We start from the raw sequence: 25,979 nt of genomic DNA, 5'->3' as shown, positions 1-25,979 counted from the left end.
GAACCTGGACCCTCAAGACAAGTTTACTTATTCAACAATGTTTCCAAGCACCTGGAAAGTATTTTGTGTTTCCTTTTTTTTTCTTTCTTTTTTACCCCTCAGACTAGAACAGGCATAGCAGCAACAATTAGGTAGTTCTAACTGATGATACACACATCTCTTTCAGTGTAATTAAGGATCGTTTACTGAATCTTGAATAGTCACCCCTGAAGATAAGCTAAACTTGTATAATACACATTACACTTTAACAAAACTTAAAGTAAAATAGACTTTTCCTACTGGGTGTTATTTCAAGGATTCAGATAGGGTATTAAGCAGCACTATAGGACACATTACCAAATTGCTTTTGGTAACAGTAAATTTCAAACTCTTAAAAAGGGTTCTAAAACCAGCCTGGTGGGATCCTGTAGAGTTAGTAGAAATTTCAGAAATAAATTCAGTGACTAATTATTGTCATCACATCCACTGTTCTCATTAACTCATTTAACCCCCAAATATTTGTTAAACACCCACCATATGCAAGACACTCAGAGAAGGATCGTGAGGATTGCAAAGCCCTGGACACAGCTGAGGCCATTCATCACCGCTGAGCTGTGTGGCTGACTCTGCCTGCTGCGTGCTCAGAGTAATTAAAAGGAAAGAAAGCACAGAACCCAGTTTCCAGATGTTCTTCTCATGGTATGGTCAGGATGCCCTAGTAAATCCAGTCTAAATTTGAAGTCAGGGTACTTCAAACCAAATCAGTTCAATACTAATTCATAGGCACTGTTTTAGGAGCTGGGGAAACAAGAACACAAAACAGGCAATACGCCTGTATGGGATGCAGACAAACGTGTAATTTATTATGATATAACATGAAAGGGACTTATTTAGTAGTGAAATCAAAGTACTTTGGAAAAACAGGAGGGAGTGATTAATCCTGCAGGGGCTTTGTGGAAAAGGCTGAGACAGTAGCAAAAGGGAGATGTCATTTGCCTTGAGTATATTAAGCTAGGATTTTAGACAGGAGGGAAAAAGAGGAAATCCAGAGTTAACCACAACTCTAATTAAATACAATATTCTGGCCAATAAACTGACAAAATTATTAGAAAATTAATAAATAGAGTAAAAATCTAAAAGTACTTATCATGAACCCACCATGTGCAAAACCCTAAGCTATGCTCTGGGAGACAAAAGAGGTATTTTGTCCTCACAATGAGCTTGCAATTTGGACTGGGGGCAATGGCATAAACAAATAAAAGTAATATAAAAATATTTTAAAATGCAACAAACACATCAAGTGTGTGGTTAATTATAAAATGAGTGGTATAACACTGAATATAAAGCATTCAGAAAAAATGTGGCTATAGGTTGGAAGAGTCTGTAGGGCTTTAAATTGTCCTGTACCAAAGAGGAAAATTACGGGGTTGGTTGGTTGACAGTCAAAACCAAGGTTACAGTGATGGGGCAGTATGAGACACAGGAAAGAAACTTGGTCAGAGTTAGGAAACTTGAGTCCCTCCTGAGCTGGCTCTGCCACCAACCATCTGTAACTTAAAATGACTCATGTAGCTTTGGTGGCCCTCAGCTCTCTGCTGCAGAGGGAAGGCTGAATGAAGAGTCTCCTCCCCCAGACCAGTTCTTCCATTGTTGCCATTGTCTGCTCACTGCCCCCAAACCAAAACCCCCCTTGTCATTTGCCAAGGGAACTCTGGGACCTTACGAGCTGTGTTCTTAAGTCAACCTGACAAATGCAGGACCCCGTGGCTGCTTTTTTCTATGGCTCCACCCCAAGTTAGTTTTATGTTTGGGACTAATAGGTGCAAGGTGTGTGACCACAGACCTAGAGTTCCAATCATAGAAGGATTTACCATGTAGCCAATAAGGCCCCAGTTCAGGACTCATCCCTTGCAGAGGCCCTTTCCATGTCCCTGTGGTCAGCCAGACCATGAGTTCATATGTCATATGTTTTTCTAAAATCTGTAGAATTAAGCTATTTCTGTATTAGTTTTCTTCAAGAGGATCCCACCTCCAAATAGTGTGAGTTCCAGGCTCCACAAAATGTGGATCCACCCTGGTCCCCATACACTTCCAAGTTTTCTATTGCGTGACCAAGGTGTGTACAAATCTACAAGGAAATCTAACACAGGAGTAAGTGACATAACCCTGCTGGCCTGGTATGAGGTAGAGAGGAAAAAAGACTTACATCTTTGTGTGTGTGTGTGTGTGTTTTTTGTCTGCCTCCTGCTTGGTCCTTCCTCGGTGCCAGCCCCATAGTGGAGGGCTGATCTGGGTCGCTCATCCTCCACACCTGCTCTTTCGAGGCCAGTAACAGTGGATCGGGCGGGGTTTTACATACTGGAACACAGCTCCTCTTTTTGAGGCTTAGAGTTTTTGAGACAGTGTTTGTCCTGTTTCTTCGGCAGGGAGTCCTTGGAGACGTTATGGTATAGAATAAACACGCCCAAAAGCCACCCGGGCGCGGGCTCAAACGTCAGAAATTCCTTTACATACAGAGTGCCCTGTCCGGAAAAACATCCCGCAGCGCGGCCGGAGCTACACTTAATCCACGCCGCTGACAGCCTGCGCGCCGACTGGGATGGACTTTTGCACGCTGGGGAGGGCTGGCGTGCGCACAGGGAAGGGGGGCCGAGGGCTGGGGGAGGAGATCGGAAGGGGAGAGGTAATCCCCGGCGTTCTGAGCATCCCCTTTTTAGAAAGACTGAGTCTCTCCCGGGACAGCTGCTGCGGTCACACCACAAACTTAAAAGCCGCCCTCCCGCTCCGAGCGTGCCTTTCCTCGCCACCCTCGCCTCCCCACAGCTCCAGCTGGTGCCTGGCTCCGCGCCGCTCCCGGCAGGGCGCTAGGGGGGGCAGCAGCGCCCCCTGCCTCCAGGCCTGGCCTCTGCGGCCGCAGCCTCCACGCTCCGCCAGGGCCGCCGGCGGCTCCGCGGCTCAGCCAGGGCTGCCGCTCAGAGGAGGTCGCGCCGGTGTCCCGGGTCGCCGCCTCGCACGCCCACCGCCTGCACCCCCTTCCTCTCTCCCGGAAAAGACAGCGGGCACAAGAGAGAGGGAGAGAAGAGTTCGCGGCAGGTAAGGCTGGTTTCGGGTCACCTGCTGCTCCGGTGGGAGGACCGCGGTGGCCAGTAGGGGTGACTGGATTTGGGGGTGGTCGTGGGTCCGAAGTGAGGATGCCGAGCGGCCGCGAGATAAGGCAACGTTCTGGGGGCGGAAAGAGCGCTCCGGAGCTGACGGGAGTGGGCGCGCGGTTGCGGGAGGGGGCGCAGACGGGGAACGGGGCGCCGAGGCGCTGACGGTCCGGGCGCGCGGCGCGGGGACAGCGTGGCGGCGGGCGCAGTCTCCGCTCGCCGCCGCCGCTTCCTCAGCCCGAGCTTTCCGCACCGCGCAAAGTTTTCCTCCCGAGACGCGCCCGGGAACTTCGCTCTCTCTCTCGCCCCCTCCAGGGCCCCGGCGGCCGCGAGCGCGTCTGAACGTGCCCCGTGGCTCCTCTGGCTGCAGGTTCATTCGCAGACGCGGCGGTGGGGACAGTCTGACGAGGATTTGACCAAAGGCGTCTGCGCCCTCACTCGCTGCTTTTCCCGACGGGCTGGGGGGAGGGGACGGGGAGACCGTGGCGGCTGTTTGTGTTGTGGTGCTTTTGGGGAGGGATGGGCAACGCCTTTTTCCCTGTGAGGGAACCGCGACGCTCCGTCTGACGGGAGCGTGCATCCTCCCCGACTCTGAGGGCAAAGTTGGAAGCTGACACCAGCCTCAGAGCTGGCTGACTGGGAAAGGCGGCTCCTGCAAAACGTACTCTTGTGGGAGCCGGGCATCCCTCGGTAGCCTCGGCTTGGCTCGCTCCGAAAAGGGCCGGATTTGACTCCTGCTGGGAATTTAACCGGGTGGGTTTAACCCGGCCGGTCTTTTCCCCCCCCTGCTCCCTCATCACGCGCCTGGAGTTGACGCGTTAATGGGCCGCCCTGGCAGCGCCCGGGCCGTTTTCGGCACCGGCTCATTTTCCTTCCCTCACGACTTGAGTTCAACCTCGTGGACTGAGTTGCTTTGCTTTCGTCCCAGCGCGCGGTGGGTACTTGACAGGAGGAGGAGGCGCCGCGCTCCCGCCACCAGACTGGACTCGAGGGGACTGGACGGGAGCTGCGCAGCCAGCAGCCGGGGCTGCTGAGGTCCCCAGTTCCGAGTTACGGAGATGGGAATTAAATAGGCGAACTTTTTGCCGTTTAGCCCCGAGCGAAGCCGTAATGAAAGGCAAATGTCTCTACCGACAGCTCTTCTTTCCCCACCAAAGCCCCTCCCATCCTCCCTTAGCTTGTCAGTGCCGTCTGCAAGAGAAGAAGAGGGGGCGGGAACTGAAAGTCTCAGATTTAGCCGAAAAGGTTCTCTTCCCCTGCGGGGGCGGGCGGGGGGGCGTGCTCACTAAAGGATGGAAAGGGTTGAGGGGAGGTAGAGGAGACAGGATGAGACCCATCCTGGGTCTGGTGCTGCTGTTGTGTAACCATGGCAACCGCCAGGGCAAGAGCGGTCAGAGCCTTCCGGGTTCTGCACGTGGAAAGAAAAATGTGAAGGGTGGGGAAGGGAGAGACTCACATGTCATCACTCCAGTGTTGCCGTCGCTTCTCCCCCTGTTCTGAGGCCAGAGAGCCAAGAGGATGAGCAGGAAGGGTCTGGGTTGGATGTGAGCAGCCCCAGACAGGAGTTGCTTTAACTCTGTCCCGCCTCAGAGTCACTGAGGCTCAACCGAGTAGCTAAAGCTGGCCAGAGGGACATCGTTGATAGGCTACAAAGTGATGGTTCAGGTCAGGAAGATGGGAAAAGGCCTTGGCCTTTGAAAGAGAAAAGGCCAGGAAATACAGGAAGGTGATGTGGGAAGAGATATGAATAGCGTCAAGAGGTAGCTGAGAGACAGTAAAATGGTACTGATATGGACTGCCAACATTTCAAATGGAATTTGCCCATTACGAAATGAAAAATTGGTGAAGGGAAGGGACATTTATCAAATACTTATTGCATCCTAGGTACTTTGTACATTATCACGATTAATATTCTCAACAACACTATATGAAGTTTCATTATTTTTTTTTGTTTTTTAGATTGAAAACAATAAGCAGAGACACACAGAGAGTTAGAAATGTGTGTTGTCCCATTTTGGCTTTTGCAATTTTAAGAAAAATCATAGTTCTTAAAAGTGGTATAGGTGGTTACGGGAGTAGACAAAGCAATTATTCTCATTTTAGAGGTGAGAATAATGAGATGTAAAGGTGTTAGCTGATGTGTTCAAATATAAGCTAGTAAGGGGCAGAGCTGAGACTGGAACTGTTTTACCTGGATTCAGGTCACCTTTTAAGGACTTCAGGCAGCTTTCCATGACCCCACTTAAAGGGAGGACCTTTCTAAGGTCAGTTGATGCATTATCTGTATATTATAATTTATAGGGTAAGAACCCCGAGAATTTCAGTGGGATCCAGGGTTGAAGATGGGTATGGGTCACATCAAGTCTGTAGGTCAAGGATCTTATGTACGTGATATTAGTAATCTATATTTATAAAGGTCTTATTGTACCTATAGGAATTATTAGTGGCTTTAATAATGTTTATAAAGGAAAAATGAAAACAAAAGGAACATTTTTCAAATAGTAACTCCATGGCTGCATTGAGAAAATTTCCTGAGATTAATGAAGTTTTCCTTAGTCTACTTATTGCCTTCATGACCTGAATATCTACAAAGTTACTTCATATTTTGGCACCACTATTTCATCTTTGTAAGAGTCTGTGGCCCATTCACTTGGGAGGAGTAATAATTTGACTCCTGTTACCCTCCTGCTGACTCTCTGAGAGGGGAGGTCAAGGAAAAAATGTCTGGCAGTGCAAAGTGTTTTGGAATTATCAGGAAACTATAACCAACACTAACAGAAACTAAGGGAAAAGGTAAAGAAATAATTATGTATCTTTTCTTTTGCCTTTTTGCAGAATTTGCCTTTATAGTTACATCTTAGTTAATGAATTTGCTTTATAATTTTGCATGGGAAAAATGCACAAAGATAAACTGTATTTTTAATCTCTTTTGTGTGTGTGGGGGGAAGGGCTGGTAAGGGTGGGAGTGTGAATTATTTTTGGTGTCAGGGAAGGTCAGGAATATAAACAATTACAAAGGCAGAGGAAGCACATGTACTGTTTCCAGTGACAGGGTAACAGATCAAATATAGGTTTGAACTTGAGTCACCAAGCTGAATTACTCTCACATCTTTTCTTTTCCAAAGCTAGGAAATATATTGTTTGGGGTTGGAGTTAAATTAAGACAGGATGTTTCGTGGTGCTTAGTTCTTATTCCTCATACTGTGTTCTCGTTCCATTGGATGGGTATTTGTTAACTATCAAAAGGTTTATCACAGACCTGAAAGTGTCTCTGAAGGTGTCCTGTGGAATTGGTAGGTGTCTCTGTGGCCCAGTGTTTGTTTTCTGCTTAGACAGAGTACTGGGTGAAGTCATCCCCATTTTTATTAGGTATTTGGAATATCAACTTCTCAGTCTCAAGGGGAAAACATTCCAGTTGGTGCTGATTTAATGAATATTAGTATGTCTTCAGATTGTTTGTTATAGCTTCATTATTTTAGAAAAAAAAACGTGACTGAACTTTACTGTTCTGTCTGGGAGATGTAATGCTTTGATGACATATGTTCTTTGGGGAACATTCTTATCAATTAATAAATGATTTATTTAATAAACATGAGTAACCATAGCTCTGTTTGAAAAGTTATTCTTTCTGTATATGCCTGGAGCTATATAGATAACCTAGGTAAAGTAGTAAATATTTCGACTCAATAACATAGTCCTTAAAGGAAAAAGAAACATTCGCGTTTGTGAAATAAGTAGTAATAACAATAACAGTGACTGACCATGGGCAACATTTGTTAATCACATAACTTGCTACCTCAAAACTTAGTTAAAAAATACTTTCTTACTCTAGGAAATCTTGACCAAAATTCCTTTCTATTTTTATATCTTCATCCTGCCTTTCAAGCTAATATTCTAAGTTTTCAGTCATTTGCTTTCTTATGTTGTTGTTTATGATTCCTAACTAGATCGTAAGAACCTTGAAGGAAGGACTTGTCTTCTCTAACTTTTGACACCTTCAGGTTAGTACAGTGCTAAACATATTTAGATGCCTAACAAATATTGAGGTCTAATTACTTACCAAGCAGTTAAGAGAGTGATTTTGAATCTCTTTGTTGCCTCTCAAAGATCAGCTTAAAGACCTTTGGTTTTATACTTTACTTTCTCTGAGATTTTAGAAAGGAGAGTTTTTTCTTTTATATGAGTTTTACCCTTTCATAGAAAAAAATGTTGAGAAACTGACTGGTTTATCATGATGCATAACATAGAGCAATGTAATGATCATGCAAAATAGGGTTTATAAGAATACATAGTAAAAAGAGGCATATTATAAAAAGTTACATTTTATTTTTGAATTTCTTGTATTTTTTAGAAGGATCTAAATTAAGAAATGAGAATCTGCATCATCTGTGTCTGCATTATTTCACCTTAACTTTAAGTACCTAAATAATAATTAGAAAGAAGCGTAAAGCTAAATTAAATTCACTGCAAACAAGAAATACACTGAGAAGAAACTGTAACACCTTGAAATTATTTTGAAATTTAAGTAATAATAATGAGGTGTACTTAAATTATTAGACATTTACAAATATAAATTATTAAAGACAAATAGTTAAGTGCTTGAAAAAGTTGCAATATGTAATAAGATATACTGTTTAGATTTTAAATGATTTTGGTGACTTTTAATCTATCATCATTAATATTTGATCATTTATTTCCATGTTAATGATGATATTTAATAATTTCTAATAGTCATGAACCAGGATATCTTTAACTAGCCTGCTAACCTTTTGCTGGTAAATTTCGACAGTTTGCTCATTCTTTTGCCATACTCAGTAAGCCACAAATATTACCCTCCCATAAAAATGTATAAAATAAATAGAATTAAGTTGCCAAGTGTTCACAGAAGAGTTTGTGTCTCTCTGAATCTGTTATCCTTTTAAATATATTGTGTCTTCTGCTTCAGAAATTAGAAATGACATACTTTATGTCCCTTGTTTCTTCTATAGGGCATTTAACAATATAACTTAAACATTTCATGTTTTTAAGTATGTTCTACTAGAAAATCACAGGAAAAATGGGAACATTTGCTGTATTTTTCTAATTAAATAGAATCAAGCATTATTAAATGGGACTATAACTACAAAGAACAAAGTCAAATAAAAAAAGCAAAAAAGTCTAGATTATTGAGCATCTGAAAAGAAATACAGTATTATTACTTTCATGGAAAATAAATAAAATTGGATAGATATATAGATGTGACATTATTAATCTACCATCAGGTAAATGTCCAATTTATTTTTCCTATACTAATTATGCATTTTACTTGGCCTTTTGTATATCTTAAACTGCTTTTAAGTATTTATTGTTATATTTGGTCCTGAAATGAGCCTATATAGCTGGTATCTAATAGCTGAGTTAAATATACAGAGTTTTAAGCACACTATATTAGCAGAAATTAGACTAATAAAATTGCTCAGTAAAGATATTGTCTGGATTTACATTAGTGAAGAGACAGAGAAGTAGTATAGTCTATGCATTTAATATCAGCATGTATGAACTGCTTAAAAACAATGTCCACAAAGTACCCTCTTAAGTTGCTTACATAGTCCCATAGAAGCCTTTTTAAAAACATGTTATATTGACTGCTGAAGCCATGCCTAATGATGTCATAATCTCAAGTTATGTCTAAATAATCTGTTGGCTTTTTTTTTTTTTTTGATAGAATGTATAAAATCAGTGTTAGGCTTTTACTCCTCCTTTTTTTGTTTTTTATCCTTCTCATAAAGAGCAGTCCATACATATGCCATTCAGGCGTTTCTTGTGTTTTGGTATTTGCTGTTGTTGCTTTCAGATAAATCTTTGGTTTTTACATCTGAAATGGTTGTTCTATGAAAGAAAGAAGTGTTTTCTAAGGTAAAAAATGAATACCATTTTTACTTGGAGGAACACTTTCAATTTTGAAACATAACACTTCATTTCAAAGATAACTATTTGGAACTCTCAGAATTCTCAGTTTACTTGTAATACTAAATACGAGGTCAGTAGAAGTTGATACCATTGGGTGGGCCAAAAGGTTTGTTCGTTCTTTTTCCATAAGGTGGCTCTAGTAGCACTTAGTTGTCTTTAACTTCATTCAAAACAATTTTGTTAGATTGTATGTGACAGCTGTCATATCAGCTTGCATTTAGAAAAAGACTTATCAAAATTGGCGAATTTTGTGTAGGCCATTTTAATATTGAAGACGGAAGAAGAAAAGCAACATTTTTGGCATATTATTCTTTACCATTTCAAGAAAGGTAAAAATGCAACTGAAACACACAAAAAGATTTGTGCAGTGTATGGAGAAGGTGCTGTGACTGATCGTGTCAAAAGTGGCTTGCGAAGTTGCGTGCTGGAGATTTCTTGCTGGACAATGCTCCATGGTCGGGTAGCCCAGTTGAAGTTAATAGTGATCAAATCGAAACAATAATTGAGAACAATCAACGTTATACCACGCTGGAGATAGCCGACATGCTCAAAACATCCAAATCAAGCACTGAAAATCATTTGCACCAGATTGGTTATGTGAATCTCTTTGATGTCTGGGTTCCACATAAGTTGAGCGAAAAAAACCTTCTTGACCATATTTTTGCATGCGATTCTCTACTGAAACGTAATGAAAACATTCCGTTTTTAAAACAAATTGTGACGGGTGATGGAAGGTAGATACTGTACAACAATGTGGAATGGAAGAGATCATGGGGCAAGAGAAATGAACCACCACCAACTACACCAAAGGCTGGTCTTCATCCAAAGAAGGCAATGTTGTGTATATGGTGGGATTGGAAGGGAGTCCTCTATTGTGAGCTCCTTCCGGAAAACCAAATGATTAATTCCAACAAGTACTGCTCCCAATTAGACCAACTGAAAGCGGCACTCGGCGAAAAGCATCCAGAATTAGCCAAGAGAAAACGCATAATCTTGCATCAGGAGAATGCAAGATCGCATGTTTTTTTTATGACCAGACAAAAACCGTTACAGCTTGGCTGGGAAGTTCTGATTCATCTGCCATATTCACCAGACATTGCACCTTCAGATTTCCATTTATTTAGGTCTTTACAAAATTTTCTTAATGGAAAAAATTTCAATTCCATGGAAGACTGTAAAAGGGACCTGAAACAGTTCTTTGCTCAAAAAGATAAAAAGTTTTGGGAAGATGGAATTATGAAGTTGCCTGAAAAATGGCAGAAGGTAGTGGAACAAAAGGGTGAATACGTTGTTCAATAAAGTTCTTGGTGAAAATGAAAAATGTGTCTTTTATTTTTACTTAAAAAACCGAAAGCACTTTTTGGCCTACCCAATAATGTGCATTTTCTTGTTGAAATGGGGTGTACATTCTTTTAGAGCTTTTATTTTTATAGTAATGATTTTCATTACAGATGTAATTCGTGATCATTGCTGAAAAACTAGTAAACACAGACAAGCATAGAGTAAGGCTTAATAAGAATTTATCCATAAATGTACTACACACAAATATATTTTTATATATTTATATAAATATATTTTTTATATATAATAATATATATATTAATATATTTTATATATAATATAATATATATAATTATATATAATTTTTATATAATTTATATATATACATTTATATATATTTATATTAAACATGAAATTTATTTTAAAAATAAATTTTGTATGTGACAGCTAGTGCCTAGATCTCATTTTCTAACATGATTCTCCAGTGAAAGGAACCAGGATCCTCAGAGAAATGGCTGATTCTAGGACTGGGGCAGGAAATGTATGTGAGCCTGGATCATCTTGTGCCAAAAAATAAACAAGTGTTCCAAACACCCACATACAGTCACCACACCACATACGCACAATGACAGAGGTATGTCAAAGGGACATAGGAGCCAATTGAAAAAGCTCCCAATGGCCAAAACTGGAATAATTTGAGCAAAAAAAATAAAGTATATTGATTATAACCCAAGGTATAAAATAAATATCCACGAGACCATGCTGATATAAATAAATGATGAATAAATTAATAAACGAAGGAGAAGAGACAAGTCTCCCATCCAGTAGAATTTCAAACAATTTATGTAGATACTCTGCCCTGAAGAAAGGGGAACATAAAACTCCTTACTTCTGAAATGAGTTGAGCATGGTCACTTCCTCCAAAGAGTACTCAGTATGGTAAGGAGGGAGAGACTTCTTTACAGTGAATAAACCTAGCAGAGACTGTCTCAGCCAGGTGATCAGGGTCAACCTCAGTAGTCCTAAAGCATGTTGATAATATGTGCCCTTGATATGAGGGATGAAAAGAACACTCTCCCTCTCAATCTCTCTCCCAAAAACCTATAACCCCAATAAAACCATGTGAAAAACATCAGACAAATTCCAGTAGAGGGACAGTCTACAATATGCTTGACCAGTACTCCTCAAACCTATCAAGATCATCAAAACCAAAGTGAGTCTGAGAAACTGTTGGAAGCAAGAAGAAGCCAGAGAGACACGAACTAAATGTAATGTGGTGTCCTGGATGGGATCCGTGAAAAGAAAAAGAACATTAGATAAACACTAAGGAAATCAGAATAAATTATGGAGTTTAGTTAATAATAAGATGTCAATATTGGTTTATTCATTGTAACAAATGCCCATACTAATGTAAGATGTAAAAATAATAGGGGAAACTGGTGTGGGTTCTCGGGGAACTCTTTGTACTATCTTCTCAATGTTTTTGAAAATCTAAAACTGTTCTGAAAAATAAAGTCTATTTTTAAAAATTATATTTGAAAGCATATAGATTAACCATGGTGAGAAACTATATAAAAGGTGAACCATTCTCTGGTCAGAAAGGTTAATGTCATTCAATTTATTCTCCTAGTTCAAGGTGCAACTATTTTACTTTTTTTTTTTTCTGTTGATACTAAATATAATAGTTCTCATTATAATAAACACATATTTTGAATTAGTTCTCATAATTACTTATTTTTCAAAATAAAATGTATTACTTGGATTAATAAAAAATTTTAGATCACCATTGTGGTAGGTTCTCATGCAAAGAAAGCTATGTATCAGTCATGTCTTATAAATCAATCTTAAATATTAAAAGAGAAGGCACACTTTTTTTCTACTTCAGTCTTTGCTATTTTATTGATATTGACAAGATCCATCCTCTGTGCCAGATGTCTTCAGTTCTACATGATGACTGTGCTTTCAAAATTCTTGCCAAAATGGCTCAATGACTATGTATTCTTGTTTCTCCTCTTTGAATCCCAAGGACATCTACTACATTAAGTATGTTAAAGATTATTCCCTATCAAATGTTATATGTATAATACACTTATCATTGCTATTTTGAAAATTAAAAATATACCTAGGAAGCTTCTACATCCCCTCAAATTCCTAGAAGTTGAGACTTAGATGTGTTCTAGAAATGTAGATATGGGCTGCCATTTCCCTTTCTACGTGTGTGTGTGTGTGTGTGTGCGTGTGTGTGTGTGTGTGTGTGTGTGTGTGTTTTCAACGCTTTCCCTCACTTTATGTATATACTTTCTCTCTATATATAAAAATCACATATTATTCCTTCTATTCCCTGTGTTACAAATCGTTGCATATTTTTTTTAAATCTGAGTTTTATTCTCTTTTAGTAATAAGCTCTCTTGCTTAAAGTTGGACCAAAAGTCCTGTCATTTCACCTTTCTTATTGAAGCTTTTATACATTGCTGATGTCATTTTTTTACTGTTATCTCATACTGTTATCTCATATTTATAATTATTTAACAATTACCTGACTCTGTGCTTTACACTTAACTGCTTTTTGTTGAATTTGTGCTCTACTGTGGCAGTTGTTGAAAAGTTTAAACTTGCTTTTTTTTTCCCCCCTGTTTTTAGTTTGTGAATCATAGCACACAAAAAACACATTTCAACAACTTGTTCGGGAAAAGTCATGGAATTCAATCCCAGAATATGTGACTAAAGGGCCTCTTTTTTGGTGATACCCCATTGAACTTCCTGAAATAATAAGTATAATAATAATAATAATAATAAGTATCTGAAAAAGACTCAGATCAATACAACTAATATGCTCTGGGCTGTCATTGGAATCTTGGATACAAGGTTTTCATTTTCATTACACAGGAGAATTGAGTACAATTTTGAAAAGAGAGATCCTGCCTGTGATAATTTAACTCATTCAAAAAAAGAAATGAAGAAATATAAAATTCTGACCAAAACCTTTAGAAATGCACATACCTAATTTGTATAGTAGAGCTATGTGTGATTTACATTTTTGCATAGAGTACCATTGTCTCCTTTTTCACTTCATATCAACATATTTTCAAGTAATTGATGACTTATGAATACATAATTATAACTAGAGTATTATTTTTAAAAAATCGTTTCAAATGAAAATAATCATCTCAAATCTCATCAATTTTGATGTTTGACTCTCCTTATCAGAAGACAAGTTTTTTAAATAGTAGTGAAATTGTATACCTATTAACTTTACCCTTGACATATGTTCTGATTCAAAATTCATTCTTTTGGCCACACTAGCTTCTGTCTTGTAGCTTCAGATATTTCCATATCAAAATCAAATTAGGGTGTTACAAGTTGCTTTCCGAGCAGGTTGGTAGAAGGTTAAAGTAGCCAGATTATTCTGTCTGCAAAAGTATTTGCATGATGAAATAGTGTAAGATGAGTTATGTATAATTTTAAAATGGAAAATTGATATAAATCAAGAAATTATTGTATCAACTTATGAAGACTTTTATCACCTGTAAAGTAGCTGTTCAACAGCATTTGTACTGGATATACAGATGAGAGAATAACATTTCCCTTTCTTTGGCTTGATTCACATTTCACAGAGCCCTGGGGATTGTTGTCTGAGACTACACTGTAATGAGGTTTGGCAGAGAGTGTTCATTGTTCAGGTTTTAAAAAGGGCAAGTTTTTGGCAGAAGTAACTTACATAGAAGAGGAATGCTATGCTTACACATGTGCACTCAATAAACCCTTCAAAGAGCTTGGGCTGAGATACTAGGATTCCTCACTTGACCTTACCCCCAGTCTCTGGGTGTTGATTGTTTGGAGCCCTTCTTTTGTTGTGCCATTATCACATAGACCTTTTCATATTCCAGAAAATGGTACTTTTGATCCATATATCAAAAGTTATTAGAGTACAGTGAATAGTCATTCATATCCTGTGCACTTTCACTTGAGACTTATTAAGAACAAGAATTGCATTCAGATCTGCTTTCCCCTAGTATTTACCGAACACATAACCATCATCTTCATGATAGCCATCAATCATTCTTTTATATATTTGTAACCCTTGGCTATTTCTGTTCATCAGAAATGACAATTTAGACTTTCCCTTTTTTCCTTTATTGTGTACAAGTGGTGTTAAAAGGTGTGCTTTAAGTGGATAATGTATTAGGATGAGCCGAAGCTAAGTCTCGTAAATTCCCTAAATTAATAACAGGACAAACTGGCATCAACCACATGGGCCTACCATTTCTGTACTCGTTCCTCATGGGGCTTTGCAGTGATCTCTCCTTTCACTTGGATAATTTTGTCTTTTACTGCCATCACTTCTCCTGGCCCCCAACCAATGTCCACTCCCCTAGCCACCCTCACATATGTCCACTAAATCTTGCTTGCAAAAGTGTTTTTCACTCAAATTCTGCCCTCCTCTTTGTAAGATCTTTTTCAGTTTCAATAACTATTACTCTCTCTCTCTTAGTTGGACTAAGTTTCTCAAGAATAAGGATCAAATGGTTGCTACCTTGACAGCTTTCTTCATACTTCCATGCATACCACCTTATCTTGTATATAATAAGTACACCGTCTCTAATACATGAATATAAATTAATCTATTCAGTATCCCTTACCTGTTTTTTCCTCTTGTAACTACTTAAGATGTGTAATTCATCATAAAGTTTATTTCGCATGTGCATTCCTTTTTTGTAAAGGTTATTTCACACATATTCATCTCATTCTTGATGCCTTCCTATCTTGAGTTCCCTTTTCATCTTTTCTTTAATTCACGAAGTATTTGTTGAGTGCCTTCCATGTACTGGGCGCTCTAAGAGTCACTGACGAAATACAGATGAGAAACCTTGGCTGCAATCATGAAGTAGATGATTGTAAAGGAACTCATTATCATCCTGGGTCAAATCAAATCTCTTTATGATATTAAAAACCAAAAACAAAGGGTCCTATTCAGAGACTTGGCCTTTTCTCTCTGCAGCCTTTTCGTTATGTCATCTTCTTCCCTAACCTCTACTTTTATCTATGTGGAGATTATGCTTAGAGTATTGTCTCCATCCCTGACTTCTCTCTTGGGTCCCAGGTGTGTCACCACACCACTACAACACCTGTGGGCTAGTGTTCATTGCTCAACACTGTATACTTATAAAGGAGGTCACTCTGGTAACTGAAAGAATCTTTGATTACTGTAACTTTAAACTGAGGCTTTCAAGTGTGGGGGGAAATGTGGTGCAACGGTTAAGACTATGACATACACACACTACTATATATAAAATAGATAACTAATAAGGACCTACTGTATAGCACAGGAACTCTACTCAATACTCTGTAATGACCTATATAGGAAAAGAATCTAAAAAAGAGTGGATATATGTATATGTGTAACTGATTCACTTTGCTGTACACCTGAAACTAACAACATTGTAAATCAAGTATACTCAAATCAAAATTAATGAAAAAAAAAAAGACTATGCCCTATGAAAGCAGACAGCTTGGATTCAGATCCTAGCTCTGTCACCTCTGAGCTGTGTGGTTTAGACAAGTTACTTGACCTTTCTATATCTGTCTTCCGTCTCTTAACTGGGGGTTCATGAAGGCACTAACCTCATAGGGTTATTGTGAGAAATAAATAGGTTATTATAGGTTAACAATCAAAATCTGTGTGGCGCATTACACTATCTATGTGTTATCTTTCTGTTATCCTTACACAGATGATGCAAATTACACATAGGTCAGATTCTCACACCACCTACCCACTATTCTACTGCCTTCTTGTTCTTTATCTGCTGAGTTACATTCACCTCATTCAAAAAAAGTCCTTTGGTGACCTCCTTCAGGTATATTCCTGGATAAGAGAATGACATTTTAGGATTGGCTCTTACCACCTTTTAAAGGGACATCATTTGGGGGCGCAGTGCAACAGACCATGCTATAGGGATGTGAGGGAGAATCCAGGGCAAAGGAACCCTTCAGTACCAGCTGTCTCAGAAGCAGCAGCTACTTGTAGAGGCTAAACAGCAAGTAATAAAATCCTTTGAGGCCCCATCTAAATTTCCAGGTTTATTTTGTAGCATCCCACCGTTCCTTAGCTATCTACTACTGGATTTATAACATTGCATATTTCCTTAATGAAGTGCTCCGTCCCCAAATAAACAATACAGATATGTTCAACAGCTTGCACATCCCCCTGCCCCTGACTTTTTTCACCCAATGCACAGATACTTCTCTAGCCCTCCAGTGTGGGCCCACTGTCATTCTAATCCCCTTGCCAGCAGATTACTTCCACTCTTTGATCACCACCTTGTCCCTGTACCTCTGCTAACCAGTTATTGCTCTTGAAACCTCTTATTAAATACTCTCACTATTGTGTGGTTTCAGAATATTCTATGTTGGTCCCATTTATAAGGAGTGAAGGGAAACACAGTGACCTGATTTGCTATCCATCCACTAGAGGATGTGGAAATTGGCCCCGTGACAGTCTCTTGTAGTGCAGTCTCATGCCCAGGGACTAGACTTTTTCTAGACTCTATACCAGTGCTGAACTTGGTGCCCTCATCCAGCTACTAAGAGGTCCCTGGATTTTTGCTCCCTAAATGTTGGGCTTCAGGGGACCTTGCAGGATACCTGCAGTACAGCACTTATGGAATCAAGTTCCCTAAGTGAGGCATCTCTCAAGGAGGAAGTTTCGGAAGACCCCAGAGATAAATGGGTAGCTCCTGCATCTAGATATAAGCAATCTAATACACAAAGAACACCTTTGTCCCATGCTGCCTCACCTTCTCGGCAGTTCTCTGCAATATAACTAGTGGCAGCAGAAAGTATGTTAATCAGTGATATTTTCCAGAAATTGAACTTAAAGGTCACTTCAGCTTCTGAGCAAGTGGAAGTGAAACTGAATAATGTTCTAGTTATTTTATGGGAAAATACTTTTCTAATGCGCTTCTTGGTATTGTTTCAGATTAGTCTGTTCCCATAATCGCCACTTTTGCTTATGAATGTTCATCAATATACTTTATATGAATAATAATTTATAAATTGTTTTATATATCTTAAATTAATTATGTATGTTATATATATCATATTAATAACAATATGTAAGACCCTATGTCTATTTCACAGAAAGTGAAATGTTTCAGAGACAGGATAAATAAGATTTACTTGAAATAATTTCTAAATATTTTCTAAATAATTATAAAGCCTCTCACAGTGCTCATCCCAGGAATATTAAATATTTTCCTATGGTTGCAAATAGATTGATGTAAATGGATGTAAAATGTTTCATCTCTACCTATCTGTCTATATAGATAGATAGATAGATCTTTAGTATGTGGCATTTTCAATTCCATGAGTTCTTAAGGATTATTTTATTAGAGCAAATTAAGAGAAGGAAACAATTTCAAAAACAAGAACCCAGAGTCAATTTAGTTTGTTTGTTTTGCTTTTGTCAATTCACTCTTACTCTTGTCGGTTTTTTATTTCTTTCCTGAGTATTTATAAATCTCCTGGCTTGTCTCTTGATGAGATTTTAAGTAAGGGAGATTATTTATATTACTTTTCTAAATAAGTATTTTGCTGGGGCAGGGGAGTTTTTTTTTTACAAATGATTACTTTTAAGTGTCATTTATGGGGACCAGCCAGGCTAATAGTGGTTTTCTGGGTAGATCCAAGGTCATTAAAAAAGTGTGACCTGGGCCAAGGTAGCACCTCCTGTTCCAGGTCCGTAGCTCAGGACTGAAGACAGGGAAGGTGGAACAGTCCTGAGGTTCTCATGCATGTTCTTCTTTGGGGGCCCCTATAATTCCTGGGTTGTATCTGATGGCTTGCTTCTTCTCTAGCTCTGTCACTGGTTCCCCTTTCTCTTCCTCCCACTAATTGCAGTTTGCCCACAGTTCTGTTCTTTTCTGTCTACAGACTTTCCTCCCTGATCCATTCCCTGTCCTCATTTTCATTATTATTTAGATGAGAAAGACACATAAATTATTAATCCTGACCTCTCTCATGGTCTTGGTCCCTCTGCCAGTGCTTTTTCCAGTAAACCCCAGTCTAAGGCAATTGATCATCCACTTCACAAGCAGTTTAAATTCTTATTATGATCTCATCATGTACTTTCTTCTATTATGGTTGTGATATTGTACACACAAGTGTTTACACTATCTCGTGGTGGGAAGGGAGCACACTTTGGAGTCACAATTTATTATTTGGGAAAATTCACTGTTATTTAACTCTATCAGCTTTGGTATACTCATATATTGAAGTGGGGTAAATGACAGCTGTGTATTCAAAACACATGTGAGTACTAAATGAGAAAATGTAAATAAAGAATCTCTCCCAGTGCCTGACACCATTGTTATTTAATAAATCAACACTAATAGTTTTATTTCTTCTCACCAATATTCATTGAGCGTGTTTTACTGTTTACAAAAGCCTTGAAATGCCAAGATACAGACTTTGGATTTTACTCTGCAGGCAATTGGGAGCCACTAAAAGTTTTTGAACCATGAAATAACCCAAGAATTAGTATTTTAGGAAGATGAACCTAGGAATAATTTTCAGGGAGACCAGCTAAGAGACTCTTTATAGATAAAATAAGGTCTGGACTAACACGCTGGTGATGAGAATAGAAAATAAGGGTACTAGAGAAATACAAGGCTATCATATCAGACTTTTACTGTCTGTTATTTATGTATTTCACGATTTTGCCCTGTATAGTCAAAGCATTATTATTATGATGGGAACTTTGCTCTCAGCCTGACTCAGAACTGTTTTATATTCCTCTCAGAGCATTGATGTATTAGCATTAAAACTTTCTCATTGATGTTATGCTTTTTGAAACCAATGTATATTGTTTCCAGAATTCACAATATCTTCCCACGTATAAGGTCTGAGGTCACGCTTGATCTCAGCAGGATATAAAATATCTCATGAATTTTTTCCTGCTAAAGGAAGTTTTAAATATTTCAGGTTGCAGACAGCAACTTTCAGGCAGATATCACAGCACTGGAAATATAAGCCAATGACTATCTTAACTAAATATTTAGCTTGTGAAATAAAATAGTGAATCCTTATTTTGTTGTCATGTATATTTAACATTTAGCATCCGGTATTTCTCATGCTGTTCATCCTTTTGTCTTTTTTTTTTAAATCTTTTGGTATCCTGTCTATTTTTCAAAAGCTAATGCAAATCTCACGTTCTTCATCAGAATAACAATTCATGAAACATAAATCAGTTCTGTAACTTATTTTCCCTGTCACACATATTCACATTTTATAATAAATTATTTTAATTTAAAATACATTTTATACCTCTAGCAAACCATCCACTCCTAGGGTGGAGATGTATGTCCACATCTGGTTCATTCTCCTTGACACCTAGCATAGCAATCAGTCTTTGTTTATTTGTAATTATAAGTGAAAAAAAAAATAAAATCAAAGTAGACCTGTGAGAGTCAAAAGTAAGATCCTAAGTCAGATGTAGCATCAGCAAACTATTATTTTGTATAAATAAATAATGAAATAGATACTTCAGCTATTCTTTTTATTTTTAGAAAGAATCTGAAAATCATAGAATGATTATTCTTCTCTTAATCAAAGGCATCTAAAATAAGTCTCGTAGATAGCAGTAGTTATTTAATTAAAAAAAATATGTTAGGTAGTAGTTGAACTTTGTGTACCATTTAGTTAATAAGCTATGGAAATGGTTTAAGTACTCTATTTTGCCTCCTTACTATCAGTTTATTTTGGCTTTAGATTACCTGCATTTGAAAGACTGTTAAGAACAAAAATTACTATGTGAAAGTAGCAGACAACCTGTTAGTTTAGGAAATAGTGCTCCTAAAGTTCAGTTTTACACTCTAAGTATATTGAATTTGTGCATATCCAATACGGAATTTTGGAATTTCTGCAACATGGGTGTATTTTGTTAAAATTTATTTAAGAGAACTAGTACCTGAGGGCTTTTGTTTGTTTGTGTGTTTGTTTGTTTTAATTCCAGCCTGGGAAATAGAGGGTAAGCCTGATAAATTGTCAGTCTCAGGATACCTATTTTGAAATGCCTGTAATTAAAAAAATGATAAATAGTAAAATGATTTTTTGTCTCATAGACTTGTGATATTTCAGAATTAAAAAAACAACTGGAGAGAATGTCTAGTCCAACTGTTTAATTTTACAGAGAGGACTGAGGATGAAGTAATGTGAGTTCTTCCTTCCCTCCCTCTCTCCCTTACTTCCTTCCTTACATGAAAGAACAACTTCTATATTCAAAATTGGTGCTGAATGTTTGGAGAGGAATGGCCCCAGGCTTGAGTAATTCATGATCCACATCTATAAGACACTGGTTGTAGTGTGTTCAGAGGCACACAACTGAGTCATCACAAAGCTGAGTTTATAGCTGACGTCTCTTCACTCCTAGAGGGGCAGACATCCTACTTTTTACGGATGTCGACAGATAATTTAGAAAATAAATTTAATGCGTTCTGCGAGAATTGTCGACACTTAGATCCAGGCAAGGTGATGACTGCTGGTCACATAATGATGACCATTTCTGAAAGAATATATTAATTTTCTTATCTGATAATCAAAAGCTCTGTTCTGGTTATGATCACCAATGCTATAGAGCTGCTCTTGACCTGATCTCTATCTACTTTCATTATTTAAAAAAGGGTACATTTATCAATGTATACCTTATATTAGCACTATAGAATTTTTAATCTATATATTCATGTATACACACTCTTATATATACATATATATGCATATATCTGAAGGGGAGCAAATATGTCGCCCTCTGAAACTGCCTCTTTGGCATAAGGCTTATCTTGCCCTGGTTCTTTTTAAGAGACAACAGGTGTAGGAGAAGCTCTGAAAATCTAGTAGAAGTTACCCTTTTGTAAGAGGAATTTACATTTATAAAGGAAATATCCATTTGTAAGGGTGTCTTCCACTCCCTATCAGGAAGAGAAGGATAACCGAATCTTAAACTCTTTTTGCTGGAGAAGGCCACAGACTTACATCTGCATAACAACCACGCCCTTGTTTGTTAAGGACTGGTGTCTAACTGCACATATCCCCCCCCACCAAAATGCTAAGTAATAGGTAGATTATGCTGGCAGAGATGGGTCTTTTCCACATTTTTAAAATATGAAACTCTGGTACAAAATTCTGTCAAGCCATTCAACTGTAGTGTAGACTTTAATCCAAAATAAATGTCCTTATCAAAAGTATTCATGTTAATAGTATCCTCTGCAGTTACTGGTTTGTTGTTTATAGTTCTTTGTCTGTAGGAGGTAGCCTTATGTAAAATGTTGCCACTTTCCAATCATCATTTGGGTGTGAAGGAAGAAAAAGAGATAACATTTTTACACAATATCATGCTTTCTGGATGTGGTCACCTTTAATAATAGAAACCAAAAGAAACATTTCCCAATGTATTCATCAAAGTTCTACCAGGAAGCAGATGTGCAGTCTTATTTTTCTCTTAATCATGTATTTATTTATTGCATTACATCTTTCAGTTGTGGATATTTTCCTGTAGAGGGAAATTCCATCCTTCCTGGAATAATAATTCCCCAAGTTTTATATGTATTTTTTTCAACTGATGAGTCGATGTGAAAATACAGTCTCCCTTCTTAAATGTATTTGTCTTTTGATCATATCTCTATATAGGGAGAGCTTGAGTGCTTATATCTCTTCCTGAGGATATTTCTGTTGTATCAAAAAAAAAAAAATTCAGGGAATTTTAGGGGAAAGTAATCATATTTCTACAAAAATTCAAACAAATGGATCTCCAACAATAGAAGCAGTTTCATGGAAAATTTTAGTAACATCTAAAGGTCAAAATTTATAGTAACTCAACCTCCTGTCATTCTAGCTTTTTCATTTCTTTTCTTCACTCCTGCTGAAATGATTTGTCTCCATCAGAACATCCCAGCCTTGGCTGTCCTCCATCTTTCCAGAATCTCTTGGTTTCACTTATCTATGTATCCAGCCTAGATCTCCAGATCAGGCATTTCAAACAAAAATTTTCAGCCTACTGTAACGTCTCATATGCTGATGTAGTTGATGTAGTTTCCTACATAATGATGCATATACTTGTCTGAGCTCTTTGATCTTCACATAGGTTTCTATTCGTCTGGGTCTAATGAATTACCTGCTGGTTCACCAGCCCATCCTTACTGGTGGATATTACTCTGGACCAAATAATTTGTGTTGATCTCAGAACAATGTTCAGACAACTTTTGACAAATTTGATAATTTATACTCACCTTCGCAACACCTATACACCATCATTCAGACTATGGTATGATCACTTGTTTTGGCCACAGTCTTTTACATGTTACACCCTCGTGTACAAAACCTCCAACTCATGTTTCTTTATATCTTCCTGGCCTTCAAACATAAAATGTGTAAAATAAAACAGGATTTTATTTTCTTAACCTCTTTATTTCTTTTGTCATGATTCAACTAGTAATCTGAATTTAATTAACAATCATCCCTAATGCAGTGTAGAGCATGTGTTTTGGGCTTAGTCTACCTGGGTTCCCATCCTGACTCTGTCACTTATTGAATTGTAGGTTTGGACATCTAATTTTATCTTTCTGTTTTAGTTTCCAGAACTGTAAAATGGAGTAATAAGAATATTTAACAGGTTAATGTGGGGATTAAATAAATCAATGAGTTCTCAACTTAGAATAGTGTCTGTTCTTTAGTTATCCCTGCATAAATGTTAGCTGCTGTTATTATCACTTTCCTTTGCTCTTTATTTCCAGTTAGTTCAGCAAGTTTTGTTAAAATTTCCCTTCTTTTTATTCTCACTGCCTACACCATGATTCAAACTTTCATGGTCTTTTGCCTGTATTATTTTAATAGTCTCCTAATTCATATTCCTGTTCTCATTTAATCATAAGCTCTAACTTAGAATGTTGCATTCCGAAACCTTTATCTTGGTTAGGAACATTGTATTTGGCAAGATAAAGGTTTTATAGAAAAACACATAATCTAAGCAAAACTAAAAATGGCATTAAGTATCATGAGTGTGTATATACATGTGTGTGTATGTGTAAGAAACCTTGTACTAAATAAAAGTGAAAGCAACCTCATTCTAACCAAATTAGATACTCATGGTTATTAAACCTCCTTGTGTTGCTAATCATCTTGTTGGTACCTTCCTTGTTGATTAAAAAACTACTAAAGCATGTGATATGCTTGGGTATATATTTATATAATTTTCTGTTAGGGAGACCATATACCTTTTAAAATTTGTGAAGCAGTTTGCATTTTCCCTTGATTTATATATCTATTTTCTCTACCACATCTTCTCTCCATAAAATGGGACTCCTTATAATACACTTATTCCTGTTTTATATGAGAGAGATCAGGAATAGTTGATGCTCTTTTGTTTAAAGGGAATGACCAGAAGTGGACTTAAATGTGAATTTTAAAAAATTGTTGTACATATGCATCAAGTTACTGAAAAATCACAAGTAATGAAACCATTGTGGGTAAGGCACAATTTTCTCCTGGTAATCGTAATCTTCATCATCAACTGTACTCTAATGCCACTGTTGTCATCCATTCCCTGTCCAGAGTGATGGCAGAATCCAGTTTAACTGCTTTAAATTGGTATGACCTGGGTTTAATCTAACTTTGCAGCTTAGAGCACACTTATTTTACCCACACGAAATTATAACATCACTTTTCTCATACCATATCTTATGTGTCTCTTGAAATATTACCCACTCTCAAATTCCAGCTTAAATGCTATCCTGACTATGAATTTCCACTCCATTCCCCTCCCATCTCAGTCAAGAAATAATTTTTAACAATTTAGTTCATATTTTATACCTCTTTTATAGCACTTACATTCTGTCTAAATTATAGCTGTTTGTATACATTTTTTTTTAAGTACACTGTTATCTCCTTTAGTAAAGGACCACATTTTGTTGACCAACTACAAACAGAGTACAGTGGAGTTGAATCTTATACAGGTTCTAAGTTCAATATTTAAAGTTAAAATTTTGTCTTTTCAATATTATCCTGAAAAGTCACTAAAGTAATACATAAAATGTATTATACAGCATTTGTGTGCCAGGTTAGGAGCTGACATTCAGTCTCTCAAAAATACATAACACTGAAAATTTTCCTTCTACATTGAATCAAGTCACTGTCTTTTTACTTCAGCACAGATGAAGTAATTGGCTTGTATTTAGAGGCTGTGTTGTATGAAAAAAAATCCATGCCTCTTTAAACATGAAAATCAAATACAGCTTGAGGAGATGTTTAGACTATGAGAACTGAGAATGACTAAAGGGATTTCTTTTTTTTTCCCCCTCAAAATTATTTTTAAATAGCTAAGTGGTCTAAAAATTCTTTCTATCTTCTTGGTTTTCATGAAATTTGGTTGCCTACTTTCACAAGGGTTTGGATAGGTAAGTAGGTAGATAGACCGACAGATAGACGGATAGAGAGGTAGAGGTTTGGATAAATATATACTAGTTTGGAGGACTATATCAAATTTTAAAACTTCTGTGCATCAGAACAAACAACAGAGTGAAAAGGCAACCTATGACATAGAAGAAATAATTGCAAATCATATATCTGAAAAGGGTTAATATCCAGAATATATAAAGGACTCCTACAACTCAATAACGGCAACAACAACAAAAAACTGATTGAAAAATGAGCAAAGGATTAAATAGATATTTATTCAAAGAACATTTAGAAATAGCCAATAAGCATATGAAAAGATGCTCAATATCACTAATCATTAGAGAAATGCAAATCAAAACCACCATGAGTTATCACTTCACATCTATTAAGATGGCTACTGTCCAAACAACAGAAAATAACAAGGGTTGGTGAGGATATAGAGAAATTGGAATCCTTGTGCACTGTTACTGGGAATGTAGAACGATCCACCCGCTTAGGAAAACAGTCCAGAGTTTCCATTAAAAAATTGAAAATATAATTACCACATGATCCAGCAATGCCACTTCTGGGTATATATCCCAAAGACTTGAAAGCAGGGTATCAAAGAAATATTTGCACACCCAAATTTATTGTGGCATTATTCATACTAGCCACGAGGTGGAAACAACCAAAATGTCCATCAGTGGATGGACAAACAAAATATGGTGGAAAATGGACAAACAAAATATGGTGTGTATATACAGTGGAAAGTGATTCAGCCTTAAAAAAGAAAGAAATCCTGTCACATGCCACAACATGGATAAACCTTGAAGACATTATGTTAAGTGAAATAATCCAGTCACAAAAAAACACATGGTGTATGATTCCACTTCTATGAAGTGTTTAAGTAGCCAAACTCATAGAAATAAGAAATTAGAATGGTGGTTTCAGGGACTGAGGGGAGGGAGAAATGGGGGATTATTCAATGAGTGTAGAGTTTCAGTTTTGTAAAATGAAACAGTTCTGGAGATCTGTTGCACAACAATCTGAATATTCACAACAATACAAAGTTGCACACTTTAAAATGGTTAAGATGATAAATTTCATGTTACATGGGTTTTTGTTTACCAAAATTAAAAATGATTTAAGAACACTGGTTGAGAGCTTCCCTGGTGGTGCAGTGGTTAAGAATCCGCCTGC

The 25,979-nt window shown here is 37.7% G+C and overlaps 1 protein-coding gene across 3 annotated transcripts in view; it reads left to right on the top strand.

Annotated features, from left to right (window-relative positions):
- Nucleotides 1–2,652: 2,652 nt before the first annotated feature.
- The window catches only part of SEMA3D (semaphorin 3D), a 209,716-nt gene continuing 186,389 nt past the window's right edge, over nt 2,653–25,979 (top strand). For 2 of the 3 annotated variants that reach the window (XM_082398303.1, XM_082398302.1), the window contains exon 1: nt 2,653–3,072. The gene's annotated coding sequence lies outside the window, so the exon portion shown is untranslated. The remainder of the gene's footprint in view (nt 3,073–25,979) is intronic. The other variant, XM_082398301.1, reaches the window with a different exon arrangement.

This window comes from Balaenoptera borealis (genome assembly GCF_965194805.1).
Source record: "Balaenoptera borealis genome assembly, chromosome: 7".
In the NCBI taxonomy this organism is placed as follows: Eukaryota; Metazoa; Chordata; class Mammalia; order Artiodactyla; family Balaenopteridae; genus Balaenoptera; species Balaenoptera borealis.
Note: the sequence above shows the minus strand (reverse complement) of the source record. Positions and strands in the feature narration are given on the sequence as shown.